At 47.7% G+C, this 21,600-nt stretch overlaps 1 protein-coding gene across 5 annotated transcripts in view; it reads left to right on the forward strand.

Moving 5' to 3' along the window:
• Positions 1-21,600, forward strand: part of ZHX2 (zinc fingers and homeoboxes 2) — a 194,686-nt gene that overhangs the window by 22,425 nt on the left and 150,661 nt on the right. For 2 of the 5 annotated variants that reach the window (XM_077943979.1, XM_077943978.1), the window contains exon 2: positions 333-19,926. The exons of the other annotated variants lie outside the window; for them this stretch is intronic. The gene's annotated coding sequence lies outside the window, so the exon portion shown is untranslated. The remainder of the gene's footprint in view (positions 1-332; positions 19,927-21,600) is intronic. 5 annotated transcript variants of the gene reach the window in all.

Here is a 21,600-nt window from a genome sequence, read left to right on the forward strand (position 1 = left end):
AGAAGAAGTGACTCTGCAGGTGGTGACGGTGGCAAGGTCTGAGTGGTCAACCCGAATTGAAACTTCCTCTCCATCCCCTGTTCCTGTTCTGAGCCTGGAACGGGGGTGAGGACTTGGGGATTTGGAGACCTAAAAGTGAAAGCAGCAAAGCAAATGCGGCCAGATTTCCCCCTCCCTCTCCCCACCCTACCCCTAACAGACAGCCCCCACTGAAGTAGTGGTGACGTGAGCCAGGCTTGGCAGTGTCACCACGTGGCACCTTTTCGTTAAGGACCATGATGGTGGCCCTGGCCCCACCTCAGACGTGCCACTCTCTGTTGCTCCTCCCGCAGGCTTTCACTGGTGGAGTCTGTGTCTTGCCTCTTCAGCGTCAGCTCTCCTGTCACCTCCACCAAGAAGCCTTCTGTGAAGCACACCCTGCCCTGTCTCTAGACCAGGATTACTCCATCTCAGCCCATTCTGGCCTGGATCATTCTTTCGTGAGGAGCTGTCCTGTGCATGGTAGGGTATTTGGCAGCATCCCTGGCCTCTGCCAACTCCATGCCAGCAGCACCTCCCCTCCAGCTGTGACAACCGAAACTGTCTCCAGATTGTGTCAAATGTGTCTTCGGGGGTGAAACGGTCCCAATCTCCTCTTCCCCCATGGAGAACCCCTGGACTAAATCACACCCTCTGTTCTGTATTCTTCACTCTCTGAAATGGTTTGGTTTTTCTTCTCTCTTGGTCCCAGTAGTACGCCCCCTGGCAGCTCATTATCCTCACCTGAGCTTTTGAAACTCCCAATGCCCAGCCCCACCCCACATGATGAAATCAGAATCTCTGGAATATGGGTGCACATTAGAGAAGTTTCCCAGGTGAGCCTGCCAGGTGGCCTGTTTGAGGCTCACTGCTGTCTCCCCCCGGAGGAAAAGCCATTAGATGGAGGGCCGGGGCAGGCTTTGGTCAGTACATAGAATAGGGCCTGGTGCCTGGCAAGGACTCAGCGCTGTAAGAGTCAATGAATAAAGAAACACTGCAGAAAACCCATCGTCACTGGTAGATGTTTGCAGGGATTCTTTCATCTTTGCCATTTATTTATGTATTTATTTATTGTTCGAGACAGAGTCTTGCTGTCACCCAGGCTGCAGTGCAGTGGCAGTCGCAGCTCCCTGCAACCTCCGCCTCCTGGGTTCAAGTGATTCTCATGCCTCAGCCTCCCGAGTAGCTGGGACCACAGGTGTGCGCCACTATGCCCGGCTAATTTTTGTACTTTTAGTAGAAATGGGGTTTCACCTTGTTGGTTAGGCTGGTCTCCAACTCCTGGCCTCAAGTGATCCACCCACCTCAGCCTCCCAAAGTGCTGGCATTACAGGTGTGAGCCACCATTCCCGGCCCCATTTATTCAGTCATTCATTCAACAAACATTCATTAAGGGCTTGGTAAATGCCTGGTGTGATGCTGAATGCTGGGGAGGCAAGGATGAGGAAAACCTGGCTCCTATCTTCTGGGAGTCTCCAGTCTCCTGGGAGGCACATAGGCGGATGCACAAGGTGGCCCGTATAGTGAAAGAATTGCTAGGCTGGAGGTATGCAAAAAGCAGCTAGGACATAGTATAAGCAGTGCCTGAAAAGACACTAGAAGGGAGCCCAGTGTCTCCCAGTGAGGTGTTTTACTTGCATTTCACACTCGAACGCCATCACAACCCTGCACCATTTCCCAGCTGAGGAAACTGAGGTTCTGGGAGGTCACCTAACTCCTTGGGGTTACCTGCCCATCTGTAGCCCAGCCTGGTCTCAAACCCAGGTCTGTCTCGCTCCAAAGCCCGTATTCTTTCCAACATACAGTGCCTTGTCCAGAGCTGAAACTAGAATGCAGGGCCGTGGATTCCCTTGTGCACACAGTAGCCACTCTGTTGCCTCAGTACATGCATAGCATAAACCCAGCCCCAGCCATCCCCCAGCTGTAGACTCCATGTGTGTTCCTGCCCATGGTAGGTTACCTCTGAAGTCCCTTCATCTCAACTCTTGCATTCTGTGACACTAAGAATCAGGCTCTCTTAGTTTGGGATACCCAGATGCAGACCCCAAGGCAAAGCTTCAAGTGCAAATAGTTTATGTGAGAAGTGAAGGAAGACCTGGGTTGGGGGTTGGGGGTGGCAGGAAGTGAGACCTGGAGAGAAGGAAGCCAGGAAATAGAACGTTGTCAAGCAGGTGACCACAGTGGGGAGCTCTGGGTGCCAGCACAGATCACACGCCTCAGCGCTGTCCCACCTGAGAACTGATTCACCAACTCCCATCAGTCACTGGCCGTGGGCTGCTCCCTGAAGGGGCGTCATTCTCCCGTACTTCAGGCCTGGCATGTGGGGAACAAAGTGGCCACTGAAAATCAGAGGCCCCCCCCTACCCCAGCAAGGAAACACAGGTACCAACTGTTAGAAGTGAAGCCGATGTGCACTGAGGTGGGAAGGACAGGGGTTCATGGGCCAGCCCCACAGCATCTCCTACGGACTCAGAGGAACACCTCATGAAGATCTTTCTTTTTTTAAAAGTTGTCAGTCCCACTGATGGAGCACCTGTTGTATACAGAGCTCCATGCCAGGTTTAAAAGTTCGAAATGAAACATAAGAGCCTCTGTCCTAACGGAGCTGGCTGTCGTGGGTAGATTGCCAGAGCAGGCCCGTATAGGCATCATCTCTCTACAAACATTGACATCGAAATGTCTAAGTCGCATCTCCTCAGCCCAGCAGTTGTGGCTCCTCATCACTGGGACCCGGCCTCAGCTCTGTCATTACTCCTCCCTGTCCCCTGCCTCGAGTTCTCTGCTCTGGGATTTTTGAACTGCTTGTAGGACCTGAACAAAAAATCCTTCTCTGTTTCCCTCTTCCCTCTAAAGCTTTGCATATTCCAGTTCCTCTTCCTTGTTGCCAGAATAGTGCTCCATATTTCATGAGTCTGGTTAATATCACCTCCTCTGGGAAGCCTTCTCTAACTCCCATTCTCATCACTAGTTCCCAGGTAAGCTTGGCCTTTGCACAATTTCCTGTTCTTATTCCTATCAGATTAATCATCACACACACGACTGTAATTGCCTTTTTACTTACCTGCAAGCTTTCAGGAAATCAAGGATGAATGAGTCACTTTCGATGGCATTAAAGTAAGGCTTGGGAATGAAAGCTCGGCCTGAATCTGAAACTCAGCTTAACTACTTCCTAATTGTGGGGCTTAGGTTGAACTGTGTGCCTCAGTTTTTCTATCTGTAGAAATGGGCCCAGTAAGACTTCCTTTACAGGGGCATTTGTGGAATTTCTTGGTCCCTACCCAACAGAGCCACCTAGAAAAGCAAGAAGAAACCAGGGAGCTGACAAAGTCATCACAAGTTTTATAATCCAGAAAAGGGATGCATCTGCCCAGGTCAATTTGTATGCATTACAGAAAACTCATGAACACTGCCCGGAACACAGTGTGTGCAGGCACCAGAGTTAGGGTCCCAGCAGGAAAGAGATGGTACACACAGAGTGGCGAGGACTGAGTAAATGGAGGGCCTGATTACAGAGAAGAGTGCAGGGTTAAGCAAAGCCGACAAGGGAAAGGGAAGCACCAGGCTCACAACAGCTGAAAGTCCGACCTCCCCTAGGCCTGAAGGTCAAGACGAAGAGTGGCCACTGGATCTCAGGCAAGGTGTAGCTGTGGGAGAGTGACTGTCCCACATGACACTGAAGAACAGTCATTTTACACAGCTGACGTTTACCTTGTGCCCATTATGGCCAGCCATTGTTCTAAGCACGGTAACTCACGTCAGCCTCATTTATGGAGTATTACTGTTTGCCCCATTTCACAGATGGGAAACCTGAGGCACAGAAAGATGAAGTAATTTTCTCTAGGTCTGATGATAGGGGAGGGGGAGTGGGGATATATACCCCAGACTTCCCGTCCTTAGACCCTCTGATCTCATGCCAGTTCGTCCCACTGGTAGAGCTCACTGGTAGAGGGTGGAGGGCGAGGATGTGCACTCCCACAGTCCACAGGGTGGAGAAGGGTGGACAGTGGAAGGGGACCTTGGTGAGTGGGAGCTCCTATTTTCCCTGCTGCTGCTGCTGTTGCTATTGTTGGATCATCAAAGCCTGGGACAATGCCTGGCTCCTACTGGGCAGGCGCAGGTATTTTCCAATCGAATGAATGAACCATTGATCTATTAACCACAAATTATAGCCACACCACTTGCGCCCTGCATAATGTATTTATTGAAAAATGAAATTGAAAATATTATCCTTTTAAGCTTCTGGTAATGGAGGAAATGGTTCATTCCTAAGAGTTTTAATAATATTACATTATTTATTGACTCAGGGAACTCTTTTTGACATTTATTCAGGATTTCCAGACTGCATGGGAAGAAAAGCAAAAACACTGTAATCAGCGTTACAGGTAGAAATAAAAAAAATAGAGTTTTCTTTTCAAATTGAAGTGTTAGGCACTTGAAAATAGCCTTTTACTTTAGATGGAGAGCTTAACACTCTGCCTAAGACATCTAACCGGGATTTGTGGAAACCACGTGTTATGCCCTGAGCAGTGTCAGGAGTGAGACTGTGGTCGGTGATGAGCAAAGGGCTTAGGACTGACAAAGGGTGTTGGAGGCCAGGCTGGCCACATACAAGTCAGGAATAAGAACTGATGCTTACTGTGTACTTTTATGTGCCAGGCCTTCTCCTCAGATATATAACCACCTTCTAGGGTGGATACTGCCATTAGACCCATTTTGCAGATGAGCAAACCGAGGCACCGGGAGAATAAGTAATTTGCTCAAGGTCACTCAGGTAGTAAGTGGAAGACCCCTAACTCTGGACACTATCTCTTAACTGCTGTGCTTACTCCCTGTTTATTAGAGAATGGTAGAGGTGAGGTCTCAGCTTTACCCCTTTCATTTTACAAATGAGGCTCAGAGAGAGATAGTGCAACTTGTCCAAGGTCACCCAGCCTTGTTACTGGGAAAGTTCAAATGGCCTTAGTGCCTGCTTCTAATTCAGAACCATCCTGTCACCTTGGGCAGGTCACCTTTTTTCAGTTTATCTACTCATCTGTAAGATGGGGCTAATAATTATGCCTTTAAATACTTTTAAGAGATTAATGATCATTTCTATCTTGATGCCACTTAGATGTGAGCACCAAATATATATATATATACACATATATATATATATGCCTCAGGTCAACTTCAGGGTTTTAAACAACAATACTAGTAGCGTATTAGTCCATTCTCATGCTGCTAAGAAAGACATACCCAAGACTGGGTAATTTATAAATGAAAGAGATTTAATTGACTCACAGTTTAGCATGGCTTGAGAGGCCTCAGGAAACTTACAATCATGGGTGGAAGGGGAAGCAAACATCCTTCTTCACATGATGGCGGGAAGGAGAAGTGCCAAGCAAAAGGGGGGAAAGCCCCTTGTAAAACCATCAGATCTCATGATAACTCACTCATTATCACTAGAACAGCAGCATGGGGATAACCGCCCCCATGATTCAAGTACCTCCCACCAGGTCCCTCCCATGACATGTGGGAATTATGGAAACTGCAATTCAAGATGAGATTTGGGTGGGGACACAGTCAAACCATATCAAATACTAAGTAATAATAGCATATAGAGCACGGGCTGTGGTCAGGAGAGTTCAAAGCACAACAGTTAACCCGTGTGCTTTGATTCATAATTATTCATTATTTATAATCCATCATTCTCACCACACTCCTTCCAGATTTACAGCTGAGGAATCCATTACTGAGAGGAGAGTGACCTGTCAGATTACCAAAGATAGTAAGTGAATGCCCTTACCAAGATTTGAACCTGACTAGTTTGAGTTGGAGCTCCAAAGCACTAGCTAGACAATTAACAAATACTGTCAAGGTTGTTTCATTTTGTGCTGCATGCACTTTTTCTCCAGCAATAACTATAGTCACAAAACAAAGGGAGACTTATTTCTTATAAAAGCTGAATCTGGAAGGGATTGGTCTTTTTTGCAACCTCCTAACGGAGATGGTGATAAATGCCATTAGTTCCATCTCACAGGAGGAGAGACCGGAAGCTGTGAGGTTCTTGGAAAGGAATAGAAGGGCCCGGGAGACTCAGCCCCTGAAGTGATGTTGGCAGTTGTATCATAACAGAGAGATGGGAGATGTCTGCAGTGGCTGGAGAAGGACAAACGTGAAGACACTAGAAAGAGGAGTTGGGGCCGGGTGCGGTGGCTCACGCCTATAATCCCAGCACTTTGGGAGGCCGAGGTGGGCAGATCACATGAGGTCAGGAGTTCAAGACCAGCCTGGCCAAAATGGCGAAACCCCGTTTCTACTAAAAACACAAAAAAATTAGCCAAGCATGGTGGTAGACACCTGTAATCCCAGCTACTAGGGAGGCTGAGGCAGGAGAATCGCTTGAACCTGGGAGGCGGAGGTTGCAGTGAGCCGAGGTGGCACCACTGCACTCCAGCCTGGGCAACAGTGAAACTCCATCTCAAAAAAAAAGAAGAAAGAGGAATTGGCAACTAACCTCACAGGGAAAAGAAAACTCACTTCTGCATAATCCCATGCTGGTATTTAGTTATGCCCACTGTGAGTGCTTTTAGACAACAAGCAACCCAGAAACCAGTGTGCCTGAGGGGGCCCGAGCCACACCCTTGCCCCACATGTCACGCAGGGGGCCTGAAGTGTAAGAGCAGGACCTGGACAGAGGCAGAAGTGAATTTGAATGCTGGCTTTGCCCCATGCCAGCTATGTGACGTTAGGCCACTCTGCTGCCATTTCATCATCTGTAAAGGGAGATCATCATTATATCTACGTCATCCAAATTGTTTGAAGCGTACAATAAATCCTGTAGTTAGAGAAGTCTCTGTGAGTTTTCAGAAAGAGTTAGAAAAGGTTGACTTTGGGGAGTGTGTTGGGTAGGGGAGGTGGAGGGCTACTTTTCATTAGAAGGTGATGGTTTTCATTATAAGTCCTGGTAGTGCTTGATTTCTTGACCATGGGCATGTATCTCTCTGCTAATATATATATATATATTTTTTAAAGCCTCTGAAGAGATCATGTAAATCCAGCATTGTGCACAATGTTTGGCAAAGAGTAAGAGCTTAATAAATGGCATAAATGAAGACCTAAGTGCCAGCCCTAGAGGCCGTCCAGTGTGCAGGCTTAAGAACTGGCTCAGCTACTTATGAACTGCAGTGACACATAAATACCCTTCATCTCTATAAACGTTAGTTTCCTTTTCTGTAAAATGGGGGGTAGTAACCCCTGCTTCCTTGGCTTGTTTTGAGTATTAAATGCGACAATATAGGGAGAATGCTTGGCTCAATACCTGAGACCTTGTACACATTGGTGATCACTATCACTGTGGTCAGAGATAATGTGAAGCTGGGAGCTATAGTGAACAGGTTGGATGACAGATACAGTTTCCTAAAGGATCTCAGAAGACAAGAAGAATGGAGCAAATGCAGCAGTTCAGAGAACAGCATCGAGTCCCACATGAGCAGGAAACGCGGCCCTGAGATGTCACGTCCTGCGTGGGTGAGGCTCTGTGGACGGCAGGTCCTGGAAGGGCCAGCAGTAAGGGGCAGGATGTATATACATTTTTAAACAGCATCAGTAGCAGAATGGTGTCCAGTCAGTAGCAGCCCCTTTCCCCTGGGGTCACAAACATCACTGCAGAGTCATGCCCATCAAAATGGGCACGCCAAAGAGTGTTGTATGTGAAGTGGAACATCCACAGACTAGCATGTCAAAAGGGAGTGGCTGGGATTATAGACAACTTGGATCGAGGGTACCGAAAGTTTTACTTTTTAAAATTGGGAATGTGTGATGTTAGAGTTTTAGGGGTCAGTAAATGGCACAGCCTTGTTACCTGACCAGGTTCAGAATCAATGGAGACAGACATAGGAGTTGAACAGGTGGAAATCGAGATATCGACTTTGGGCTGAGTGCAGCTTATACCTGTAATCCCGGCACTTTGGGAGGCTGAGGTGGGTGGATTGCTTGAGCTCAGGAGTTCGAGACCAGCCTGGGCAACATGGTAAAACCCGGTCACTACAAAAAAAAAAAAATTAGCTGGGTGTGGTGGCACATGCCAGTGGTCCAAGCTACTAGGGAGGCTGAGGTGAGAGAATTGCTTGAGCCCAGGAGGTTGAGGCTGCAGTGAGCTGAGATTGTACCACTGCACTCCAGCCTGGGTGACAGCGAGACCCTGTCTCAAAAAATAATAAAATTAAAAATATCTACTTTGTTACTGACAGAACCAGACTAGAGAATATGATGCAGGTTTACTGGCTTGGTGGTCTTTCTAGTGCTCCCTGCCCTGCATCCACGCCATGGAAGAACCCGACAGGGGGAACTGGGAACCTGGCAACCAGACACACTCACCCAGGGCCAAGGCCACTGCCACCCTCTGATAGGGGCAGACAGAACAGAAAGAGAGGGCCCATCTGTGATGCTTGCAGGAGAGTAATGTTTGAGTTGAGAAATGGTCTGTGAGTGGCCATCACCTGCCAATCAGGCCTTTACTCCACTTTCAGGGGTGAAGAGAAGGAAGGCGGGATGGTAACAGGTCCAGAGCCTTGACATAAGGACCCTTTCTCGTGGAAAGAAAATGTGTGAGGAGTAAGAATCCTCCTTTCACATTTAAGAAGGCTGCCAAGAATTTAATAAGTACTCGCTTTGTGTATCCGTGCTCTTCATGCATTCATTCAATAAATCATCAAATATCTATTGATCACCTGTTTTGTACCCAGTTCTCTTCTCAGGCTCTTGGGTTCAAAACTTCTCTCACGGAACTTACATTTTTGGCCTGGGGAGAGACAGACAGTAAGCAATAATCATAATAAGTAAGGAAATCATAGACTATGCTAGAAAGCGATCATTGTTATAGAAAAACAATAGTAACCTAAGACTTGAAGGAAGTGGAGGAGTGAGCCCTGGGGCTTTCTGGGGAAAGAGAATTCCAGGCAGAGGACAGCTGGTGCAAAGACCCTAAGGTGGGAGCGTGCCTGAGGGGTGTGAGAAAAGCGAGGAGTCCAATGTGTGCAGCAGAAAGGGCCATGCGTTCTGGAGATGTGGGAGCCAGATGGAAAAGAGCCTTATGGGCGATGGTCAGGACCTCATGCCTTTCAGTGAGTGATGCGTTATGTGGTTCACATCCTGTAGCAACTCTGTGATAGTTGTCCTTACTTTCTTTACGTGAATAAACTGAGATGCATTGCCAAAAGCCCCGTTTATTTTATAACTGAGAAAATTCATACCCAGAGTAGCGAAGCAACTTGCCCAAGGCCACAGAGTGGGAAAAATGACACGGAGCTGGGGTTTGGGTCCCCTGATTCTTGGTGCAGAACCCTTTCTCCCACGTCTCTGCTCCAGAAATGTACTTCCTTTGAAGGAAGCGACTCTGGGCCTCTCTTGAAGATTCAGATATAGATCCTGGAGCTCTTAACACTGTGCTTTGCTGCCAGATCTTCTATGTTGACTACAATATTTCCTTCCTAGGAAGAGGTTTAATGTGGAAAACCTGAAAGAGGCTAACACATTAAACACGTATGTTAGTAAATCCTGGAGGAGGGAAGGAAGGCCATTGACCAGTGACATGGTGGTGACATAAGTCGTAGTAAATACTGATACCAACTGATTGCTTCCCATGTGCCTGGCCCTGTTGTAAGCCGGTGATGTGTGGTAGTTTAAGCATTCCTTACCACTACTCTAAGAAGCAGGTACTGGGCCAGATGCGGTGGCTTCCACCTGTAATCCCAGCACTTTGGGAGGCTGAGGCGGGCGGATCACCTGAGGTCAGGAGTTCAAGACCAACCTGACCAACATGGAGAAACCCCATCTCTACTAAAAATACAAAAGTTAGCCAGAATGGCGGCACATGCCTGTAATCCCAGCTACTCGGGAGGCTGAGGCAGGAGAATCACTTGAACCTGGGAGGCAGAGCTTGCGGTGAGCCGAGATTGCGCCACTGTACTCCAGCCTGGGCAAAAAGAATGAAACTCCGTCTCAAAAAAAAAAAAAAAAGAAGAAGAAGAAGTAGGTACTGTTACTACCTTCATTTTACAGTTGAGGAAACTGAAGCAAGAAAGATGAGCTAATGTGCCCAAGGTCACTCTGAAAGTCATAGCCAAGAGCATGTGTCCATTTCCCATGGGTGTCTCGGGAATGCATCAGAGCCGCCTTTCAGTTTCCTGTGTTGTGACCTGAAAGATGTACCTCCGTTATAGCCTCCCATCAGACACAAAGACTTTCAGAGCTCGACTGGCATGATGACTTTCAGACACCTCCCATGAAAGAAGTCGCCGAGTAGATGCCGTATCTTATCCCCTCTCTGACGTAGAGTATGAGTGTTTCCATTTGCTGTTATTTGAGTAGAGAAAGAAGTTATCTCATGGATTGAAAACAGGACTCAGTACAGGTTGAATATCTTTTATCCAACATTGTTGGGACCAGAAGTGTTTCAGATTTTGATTTTTTTTTTTAATTTTGTGATATTTGCTGAATACATACCAGTTGAGCATTTCTAATCCAAAAATCCAAAATACGAAATGCTCCAATCAGGATTTCCTTTGAGCATCATGTCGGTGCTCAAAAGTTTTGGATTTTAAAGCATTTTGAATGTCAGATTTTTTTATTAGGGATGCTTAACCTGTATATGCTAATCTGCTCATTATGATGATGATTGGCATTTATGTAGTGCTTATTCTCTCCAACAGACTATCACATACAGTCATTACATCATTCAGTCCTCCAAGGATTCTGGGCGGTAGACATTCTTGTCCCCATTTTATAGATGAGAAAGCTGAGATGAATCGGTGAAGGCTAAATGATTTGCTTAGTCATACTACTGATAAATTTCACAGAGAGAGAAGACTAGAACCCCAATCCAGACCCAAAGTTCGCACTGCTGATCTATGCTGGCTGAACAGCTGCACTCTGAATATAGCCCTTGCAACTCCCAGAGGCCACAGGTCATGAAGAGCCAGGGCAGCTTCCTGGGGGTATCTACTTAGACTCAAAAAAATATTAAAGAAGCCAGTTGCTAGGATTGGCTCTCTACTAAAAAGGTTGTTTTTATTCTCCGGGAACTGGCTGGCTGCATCTGTTTCACTGTTGGATTGCTGAAGGGTTGACACCCACTGGCCACATTTACAAGTTCGTGTTGATATTACTGTTGTGAAAAAGCACATATTGGTCCTCACCATTTATATGACTGTGATTATTTTTCTCTCTCCCATTTCACGCAACTTTTGCTCACAGCCTACTTGGCATAATTGACACATTGGCTCAGGCCACCAAGACTGCCAACTTGGAGCCTTGGATTAGTTAGATCAGTTATGACAGATGTGATTATTTACAAGAAAATAGAAGTCACTATAATTAAACCTTCTAAGGAGTACATTTGGGTGGAGAATGAGAAAGCACAAGTTGAATCTGGCATGATGTGTTTGGATTTCAGCCCTGAGCAGGTTCTTCTCTAGCCCATGAAAGGAGGTGTTGGGGTGTCTGACACCCTCTGTAGACACTGCCATCTCTCAATTCTGCTGACACAGCTATTGATAAATGGAAAGACCAGGTGGTAGAGCTAGCATTAGATGGGGTACCCAGTAGAAGTGGGTTTAGTTCTCAGCTCAGCCACTGGTCCCTGGCATCAATTTGTTTTTTTAATCATAAATGGGGGTAAAAACATAACCCCTACCTCATCCTGGATCTGGGAAAATTAGCAGTGATAAAGTAAGACAGGTGTCAAGCATTGTGCCCAACATAGGCACTGAGTATTAGATGTTCCTGCCTTTCTTGAGCCCACAACTTGATCTCCTTGAGTCTCATTTTTCCATCAGAAAATATAGATGATAAGCATCTTATACAGTGGATGTGAGGGTTGGAGGAAATGAGGTATATGAAAGGGGCTTCATAATCATTTGTTGCTGTTTCATACCTGTCTTTCTGTTATTAGTTTTATACATGTCTCTTAATAGTTCCCATTTATTGTATGCACCATGGGCCAGACACTACAGTGGGCAGGGTCGGCTTCTCCGCTAGGTTCAATAGGCACAGTGCATAGAGTCTGATACTTTGAGGGGCCCAGAAAATGCTCATTTTTATTGCTCTTAAAATCAGAAGGAAAAAAGTGAATATAATAACAATGAATATAAAATCAAATATAAAAATAATAAATACAGGCATACCTCATTTTATTGCACTTCGCTGTATCACGCTTCACAGATACTGTGTTTTATAGCAAGAGAACTAGAATTAGAAGTGGAGTCTGAAGATGTGAATGAATTGCTGCAATCTCATGATAAAGTTGAACAGATGAAGATTTGCTCCTTATGAATGAGCAAAGAAAGTGGTTTCTTGAGATGGAATCCACTCCTGGTGAAGATGCTGTGAACGTTATTGAAATGAGAACAAAGGATTTAGACTACGACTTAAACTTAGTTGATAAAGCAGCCGCAGGGTTTAAGAGGATTGACTCCAATTTTGAAAGAAGTTCTACTGTGGGTAAGATGCTATCAAACAGCATCGCATGCTACCTAGAAAGCTTTTGTGAAAGAGTCAATCAATGCATCTAACTTCATTGTCGTCTTATTTTTAAAAATTGCTGGCTGGGCGTGGTGGCTCATGCCTGTAATCCCAGCACTTCAGGAAGCTGAGGCGGGCGGAACACCTGAGGTTAGGTGTTCAAGACCAGCCTGGTGAAACCCCGTCTCTACTGAAAATACACAAATTAACCAGGTGTGGTGGCGCATACCTGCAGTCCCAGCTACTAGGGAGGCTGAGGCAGGAAAATCACTCGAACCCGGGAGGCAGAGGTTGCAGTGAGCTGAGGTCATGCTACCGCACTCCAGCCTGGGCGATAGAGCAAGACTCCATCTCAAAAAAAAAAAAAACAAAAACGGAAATTGCCATAGCCACTCCACCCTTCAGCAACCACCACTCTGATCAGTTAGCAACCATCACCATTAGGGCAAGATCTTCCACCATCAAAAGGCTAAAGGGGCAGATTATTATTAGCATTTTTTAACAGTGAAGTATTTTAAATGAAGGGTGTGCTTTTTTTTTATGTATACTGCTGTTGCTTATTAGACTATAGTACAGTGTAAACAAAACTTATTGCACTAGAAAATAAAAAAATTCGTGTGACTCACTTTATTGTGATACTTGCTTTATTGCAGTGGTCTGGAACTGAAGTCTCAAGGGCTCCAAAGTATGCCTGTAATAATAAACATAATAATGAATCTATCTTTTTTTTTTTTTTTTTTTTGAGACAGAGTCTTGCTCTGTTGCCAGGCTGGAGTGCAGTGGAGCGATCTCGGCTCACTGCAACTTCTGCCTCCTGGGTTCAAACGAGTCTCAATAATGAATCTGTCTTATATCCATCTTTATACTGATACAGTTGTAAAGCCTCATGTTTATTTAGTTATTCTTTTTTTTTTTTTTGAATAGAGGAAGGCACCTACAAAATCAAAGTGCCAAGGGCTCACAAAAGTCATATGCAGCCTTGGTTGTAGGAGCTTTACAAATATTAGCTCAGTCATTCTCAGAAAGGTTTTTCTAATTCTCATTTTAGAGATGAGGAAACTGAAGCTCAGGGAGGCTAAGAAACTTATCCAAAGCCTATTAAGAGGCTATGTTAGTCAGACTGGGCTGACAGCTGTAACAACCCCAGAATTTAAATGGCTTAACACATTAGGAGTTTATTTGTTATTGCCATAACAATTCAGGGTGTATGTTTGGCAGGCAGTATTCTACACAGTGATTCAGGGACCCAGGCTCCTTTCCTCTGGTGGCTTTTTCTCCCTCGAGTCCTGGGAGCTCTGCATGCAGATGGTGGATGGAGAAAGAGAGAGAACAAAAAGTGGGGGATTTTTATAGGCCAGGCCTGGAATTGGCCCACATCACTTCCACACACATTCCACTGGCCAGAATGCAGTCACATGATCATAGCTAACTGCAAGGAAGGTTGGAAAATGTAGTGTAACTGCATGCCTGGGCTAAAGAGAGGAACACGGATCCTGGGGAGTACTCGCAGTGTTAGATTCCAGCCCAGGTCTTCTGCACACAATGCCCGCGTGCTTTCCACACCCTCCTTAGCTGATTCTTATCACTCTGAGCTCCCACAAGTCCCCTTTAGAGGCCCTTTTATCCTGCCCCACCTGCCCACTCACTGTGCCCAGCACCAGACCTTTGCCCACTCAGGATCAGTTGCCGTTTGAGGCACTAGGAAGAGGCATTGGGGAGCTTCCCAGGCCAGCTTGGGGAGGCTGCAACCAGACGTTATGCTGTCTGTATCACCCAATCCCAGGCCCACAAGGCACTGCTGGGCACATGCAGAAGCCAGGGACTACCTCCTCAGCATGGGAAAAGCAGGCTGCAAAGAGGGTTTCAGAGGGCCAGGAAGGAAGAAGTTCAAACTGAAGTCTTGGCTGCACTATGAACCTTGGGCAAGGCATCAGCAGTAAGGGGACAGTGCCAGATGATCCTGCAGCTCTAAAATACCACAGTCCTGGGATTACTGCCTCTTGCCAGAAGTGAACTGTGTGGCCCCGCCCCTAACCCATCAAGTGTGCTGCCTTTGGACACCCATAATCCTACAAGACAAAGCTTCAGGAGCCAGCTGGAGGCTAGATGGCCTATGGACACTTTCCTGTAACTGCTGGGCAGGCCTGGTGACCCTGGCGATGGCCTGGTGATGCTGGTGTTGGTGGGCACCCAGCTCCTCTAGGATCAGGCCAAAGCTGTCTATTACGAGATCCTTGAGTGGAATCAGCATATCTCCCTCCTCCAGGAAGCCTTCCCAGATAGCTCTGCCCTCAGTGGTCCCACCTCTTCAAAGCTCAGGGCCCTTGTTATCATTCAACCTAAAGGTCCTGGCTTGCCTCATAAGATTTCTCATCATCACCCCCTTTTTATTTGCTCTTGGCCTCGGAGGCAAGGAATCCAGGACCACGTTTAGAGCCAAGTGAGTCAGGGACTCTCCTGAGCACTCTGTAAGTGTCATACGCTGCAGGGCATTTGGTCAATTCTAACATTTCATCCAGATTTACAGTCGAACTGGGTTTTTGTAAAGAGAGAGTTGGCATCCAGGCAACATCCTTCTCTTTATTTGGAGTTGAGAAGAGCACACTAAGGAAAATTAAAAAAACAAAAAAGCATTTTGCCCATAGTCATCTGAAATGTTCACAATCGTATCCTCATGTCTGCAAGGCGAATATGACCACGTTTCATCCCCAGGTCTGTGTTGGACACAGCACAGCCCCAGTCAAACCTGGTCACCTCCCTTTGCTGCCATTTGAGATATGATCGATGCTGGACCCGCTCCCTCCTCCCTCTCTGCCTGGTTTCTCGCCCCTCAGATCAGGCTGTGACTGTGGCTAGCTTGAGGGGTGGCCATGAGGTCTAAATGAGGGCGGATCTATATGGAGACAGCACTTGGCCCGGGGCTCTCCCGCATTCCCTGTTAGTCTCTCACACAGGCACAAAACCTTGCTTTAAAAATGTGTCTTACGATGAAACTTGGCATCCAGGACGCGCCCCGTGAGGAATTTGTTTTTGTTTTAATGCCGAGGACGTTTGCATGAAAACAGGATCTTTGTTGCTTAGGAATTGATCAACTCCTGCTGCTGCTTTCCCCTGCTGAAGCGCCAGTCCCATATTTGTCACAGGAAAACGAGTAACTATAGGGATGGCTGGGACCTCCACAGATGGAGGACAGCGGCTGCTCAGGGGGACGCAGAGGCCACGAAGCCAAAGGAGAGAATCAGGAACCCATCTCAGGCAGAAGCAAGCTCACAGGTAGCCACGTCCTTAGCCATAGGACCATAGCAGGAGTGAAGATTTTTTGTGGGTCTAGTTTGTTCTAGCTGCTCAGGGGAGAAGAGAAGGAAGAGGGAAGGCGTTAAGAAGCAGCCTCCACCTGCAAGGAGCTGTCTTGAAGGACAGACGGGAGGCCAGTGCATGAGAAGACAGTGATTGGACCCAAAGTAACAATGAAGACCCCAAGCAACTGAGAGGAACCAGTGCCTGCAGCAGGGAGGCTGGGAGTGAGACTGGGATCTGCTACCTACCCACGAGGTCACCTTGTGCAGGCTGCCTGACCACTCTGCACCTCTGTTTCCTCACCTACAGAATGGCACTCTCCCACGGGGGCCTTGTGGGATGCTCCACGCTAAATGCATGGCATAGAGTAAGCACGCCAGCAGTCCAGACTGTTATTCCAGCATGCGTGCTCGTACTAGATGCTCTCCGTCCTCAGGAAGAGATACCCGGATGGCCATAGAAGGCTTTTTAGAAGAAGGACTTGAACTTGGTTTGAAAGGAGGAGAGAAAGATGAGCAGAGACCTGGGAACAAGAGTGCTCTTGGTGTTTGAGTGGCCAGACCAGGACATATCTGCATCCATCGCAGTCAGTTCCTAAGGAGATTTTCCAGGCACTATCCAAGAAACCAAAGTAGAATTGCCCGCATGAAATTGGAGGGGGTGTCCTGCTCCATAGGGACCACAGTTCATTTTTGGCCTCAGCCTGGCCCCACAGGCATCGGCATAGAAAGGACAAAGTTGGCCGGGTGCAGTGGCTCACGCCTGTAATCCAAGCACTTTGGCAGGTTGAGGCGGGCGGATCACGAGGTCAGGAGATCAAGACCACCCTGGCTAACACAGTGAAACCCTGTCTCTATTAAAAATGCAAAAAAATTAGCTGGGCGTGGTAGCAGGAGCCTGTAGTCCTAGCTACTCGGGAGGCTGAGGCAGGAGAATGGCTTACAGGGAGCCGAGATCACGCCACTGCACTCCAGCCTGGGCGACAGAGGGAGACTCCGTCCTAAAACAAAAAAAAAAAAAAAAAAAGAAAGGACAAAGTTGAGGAAAGCCCAGACTGGGCACTCCACTGGGTCAGGCCCTTCCTTTGCCTCCAGGCTTGGCTTCCAGAAGGCAGTGAAGTGGTTACATCCAAATACCCACAAGAGGCCGGACACCTTTCTCTCCCGTATCCTTAATATATGCTAATCAAAGCTGAGAGCCTACAGAAAATACCTGCTTGGCCAAAGCCCCACACCCTCGCCTTGGCTGGCCTGCCCACCCTCTCCAGGCCTCCCCTCCCATCTGCCTAGCTAAGGGCGTCCATAAATCCAGCTTTCAGAGCTTTCAGGGGTTGGCGAGACTGCCGTGGACCTCAGTCACATCACGATGGAAACAATTGAAAACCACTTGGCAAAAAGAAGGGGTGATCTAATGTTTGATAGCAAGAATACAGTTTTTTTCCTTGCCATTCTTACTCAAACCCAGGGGGAATAGCCAGCTGCTTTCCAGTCCCTGTCAGACCAGTACCCCCAGGGTCCCTGACTCTTGTCCTCTGTTCCAGAGGAAGTCCAGGCTGTGGGGCTGGCTGTGGCCTCCTCGCAGGTCAAGGAGGAGCAGAGCTGGCCCTGCCTTTCTAACTGGCCAGGCTGCCTTGGGCCCCTCAGAGGCGAGGAGATGGCCACAGGGGCCTGCGGAGAAACCCATATATAGAGCCTGGGGAATGTGGGCCTCTGGCAGGCGGCCTGGAAAAAATGGCCGTGTTCTGAGGGTGAACGCCGCCGAATTATAAATAGCACCCGCCTCCCTCCCCTTCAGGCTTGCTGTGTCTGTCACTGGAGAGTTGACAGTTAAAATTCAAGAGGACTGAACAGGACAAGGGAGCGGGAGCGGGGGATGGGGGAGATGCCGGATTGTGCAGGAAGCTCAGCTGCTGTCTTGGGATTGATACGGAGAATTGTCACCAGACGACGGGGCTGAGAGAGGGATGCATTTGGGGTGGCAGAATGACTCCTGATTTTATGCATTTTTATAAGCTGAGTAAGAATGGAAGGAAAACTAAAGGAAGCTTCAACTCCACGAGATGGTTTTATGGGTGCTTTAGAAATAAGAATAAATAAAATAAAAATAAGAATTTAAAAATAAGAATAAAAATCAGCTGCCTTCGAATATAAAAGGTGTCACCCTGGTTCCAAAAGGTCAGCTACTCTGGCTTCCAAATCAAAGCCTCCGGCCAGGTGCCCACACAGGCCCATGCCTTGAGCCTCCTGCCAGAAGGTTTCTTAGTGTGTTTTTATGTCTCCCTGACATGGAAGCAGCAGGGGTGTCTCCACCTGCTCCGAAAACCTCTGCACGTTGTGCTTACCCGGCAGAGGGTGACGATTCAGGAGGCATCAGAAATGAAGAAAGGAAGGAGTGTGCAGCCCTCGCTGTGGAAAGCCACACAGCCGTTCACACCTGGGTAGCAGGGAGGGGTGGGCAATATTCCCGCAAATTCGAGATTCTGGAGGAGGGGTGCGCTGGTTCTGCAGGGACCAGGAGTCCCTCTTTGTGTCCTTGGCTCTGCTGGCAACTCCTGGGAACCAGCTGCCAGGTTTCCTGACTTGCTGCCCAGCCCTGCATGGACGGGAACTAGAGTTCTGCTGGGCACTGGGATGGGATGCAGTGGAGGTGCCCGGGGGCTTGTTGGGGGCTGGGCCAGCTCCATGGGCATCTGTGCCTCCTCCGTGGGCATGCTAAGTTATAGTAAGAGCTTATGGCCTTTGTTTGAACTATTGGCGCTTTGGCTTCCATAGCAATGATTTGCAAATAGGTTAATTTATTGGCTTCTCTCCTCCTGCCTTGATAAATTTCATATCTTACGTCCTTTGAAGCCTCATTTGAAATCAAACACTTTAAAAAAAAAAAAAAAGGAGCACGCAAGCCTTTGTTATCTTTTGGACACTTCTCAAAAGAAGATCCCTGGACCCCACAGGATGCAGGCAACACACAGATGTGAGGTGAGAGCAGGTAGACATTGGAACTTGACACACGGTGATGCTACAGGCATGACTTTATTTATTTATTTATTTATTTATTTATTTATTTAGAGATGGAGTCTCACTCTGTCGCCCAGGCTGGAGTGCGGTGGCACCATCTCGGCTCCCTGCAACCTCCAACTCCTGGTTTCAAGTGATTCTCATGCCTCAGCCTCCCGAGTAGCTGGGATTACAGGCATGCACCACCTTGCCTAGCTAATTTTTGTATTTTTAGTAGAGACGGGGTTTCACCAGGTTGGCCAGGCTGGTCTTGAACTCCTAACTTCAAGTGATCCACCTGCCTTGGCCTCCCAAAGTGCTGGGATTACAGGTATGAGCCACTGTGCCCAGCCTAGCGTGACTTTAAAACTGTGCTTCTAGGAGCCGTATTGAGAGAGGATGCTTCAGAGGCCCCACAGAAAGGGGCCTTCTAGACCCTCGCTCCTATGTCAAGCAAAGCAGCTCTACTCTTACTGCTATTAGGTATTAGATTGCATTTTGAAAAAATGAATTTCCTGCCTTAAAAAGCTTGGAAACCAGTATCATAGCTTACCCCGTGATTTTAGTGCTAAGTGAACAAAGGCCCAGCGAGGGAAAGGGATTTTCCAAAGGTCAAGACCTCCACTTGGGTTGCTGCTGTGATGGCAGCTCTTGTTTTGGGAAGGGAAATCCCAGAGGTTGGAACCAAAGGGGACCCAAGAGAGCATTTTATCAACCCCCTCCCTTCAAAACCTGAGGCCCAGGGGACAATGGGATTTGCTCAAGGACCAGCAAGTAGCAGACCTCAGACTCAAAGCCATCTCATAGGAGGCATGCTCATAAAAGGAGGCCTGATGTGCCATAAAATCTCCACATGGCAGGATTTGCCCTGATGGAGACAGCTTCCCGGAGGAAGTGGTAACTGAGCTGAAAAGATGACTGGTGACAAGAAAGTGACGAGAGCCTCCCAAGCAGAGAGACTGCTCCTGGGTTTGGTCCAGTGCTCATCTCCCCACTCCTGGGAAGCAGAGGTCTGGAAAAGATGACAGCTCTCAGGGGGTAGACTGTTCCCATCTGTCTCTGCATTGACTTCTTGCCGGGGGCAAAGTGGGAAGCCAGCGACATCAGCACCTGCCAGGTAAGGCCTGTGCCTGGGCTATCGGAGTGGTCCTCCGGTGGGTGTGGGGCCTGGCGGATGGTGAATGGAGACTGCTCCCGAGGGAGGCATTTCTGCTGGAGCTGGGCAGGCGGTGGCTCGGGATGGCAGGCTGGAAGGCTTGCTGCAACAGGACTTGAATACATAATGTACCTCATCCGATTTCAGCTGTGAGAAAGTCCAGACAGCCTCCTCTAGACAGGAAAGGACATTGCAGGGACAGGTGGTTCGTTTTCTGTAAAATTCCCTATGAGCTCCTCGGGGAGAATGTTAGTAACTCTCTCAGGACGTGTCCTTCCCATGACTACAGCATGTGTCCTGGTCTGGGTCCCAGATCTTGTGTCTGCTCTTTGGGTGTCAAATTTATTCCTTTATCAAGACAGAAGGAAATCTTGGGCAAAGATCCCTGGAATTGGGGACCTTGCTCATTGTCTCTTGGCCACATGTTCTTTACAACAATGTAACAGCCTAGGAGAAGGATTTCTGTTCTTATACTCAGCTCTCTCTGACATGTGAAAAACTAGCATCTGCTCAGGCCTGCAAAGGCCATCTCGTCTAACCATGGGTTAAATGTACTCTCCATCTTCGTGAACCCTGCAGAACCAGCATGAATCCAGGGCAGCTGGGGAGAGTTTGTGCAGTGCTTTGCCAATCCTGAAGTCAAGCAGAGACCTCCCAGTTGGGGGTGGATGATGAGCCTCCTATATGAAAGGTCTTACTTTGCATTTATGAGATTCAGAGTCTCCGTTCTAACATGAGCACCCGGGTCTTGGAAGTATGAAGATCTTACTTTCTACTCTGACTATCTCCATGCCCACGTTTCTCAAAGCATGTTCTCAGAAGCAGTCCTGCAGGGTGCTCTGTGACAAAGAGGTTCCCTTGTCATTTCAGTTTGGGAAATGCATACTGATCTAATGCATATTAGATCTCTGCTCAGATATGGACACCTCTGAGGGGTCTTCCCAGACCAGTTACGGCCGCTGTTGACACCTTCTACCCACTCATCCTGTTCAGTTCTTCTTCAGAGTACTTTTACCTCCTGATTTCATATTTACCTGTTGACTTTTGCGTAATCTGTCTTCCACACAGTAACAAAGCTCTACGCTGTAGGGCGCTTGCCTGTTTTGTTCAGGACTGTATCTCTGGCACCTCGAACACTGTCTGATTTAATAAAACACTGTGTCCGACGAACACGTGAATCAATTCAGACATTCGAACCCTCAGAACTCCCCCACATATAATTCTGTTTAATTTTGTTGAGCTCAATATATTTTCAAACTTCGTTCCCGTTTTCTTTCATGCCTGTCTCATCTCATCACTTAGTCCTGAGTCAGATCTGACCCTGGGAGGCTGGCCTTGTCCGCCCTGTGGAAACCTGCTCTTTCTCATCACCAGGATGCATTCTCTTTATGGCATTAATGACTGGCAGAAATTAGCTTGTGTACTTAGAAGTTCACCTGTGCACTGGCTGACTCCCTGATCTCAGCTCCATGAGGACAGAGGACAGAGCCTGTCCCATGCACCATTGACTCTAAGTGCCTAGAACATACAGGGCCTAGGAAATGCTCCGTAGTGATTTGCTGCATGGAGAGATCTCTTTGAATGAACCCTCACCCATAGCCCATGGAATGGAAATTCCAACCGAACATGCTCCGG

The sequence above is a fragment of the Macaca mulatta genome, chromosome 8, assembly GCF_049350105.2.
Source record: "Macaca mulatta isolate MMU2019108-1 chromosome 8, T2T-MMU8v2.0, whole genome shotgun sequence".
NCBI classification, from domain to species: domain Eukaryota; kingdom Metazoa; phylum Chordata; class Mammalia; order Primates; family Cercopithecidae; genus Macaca; species Macaca mulatta.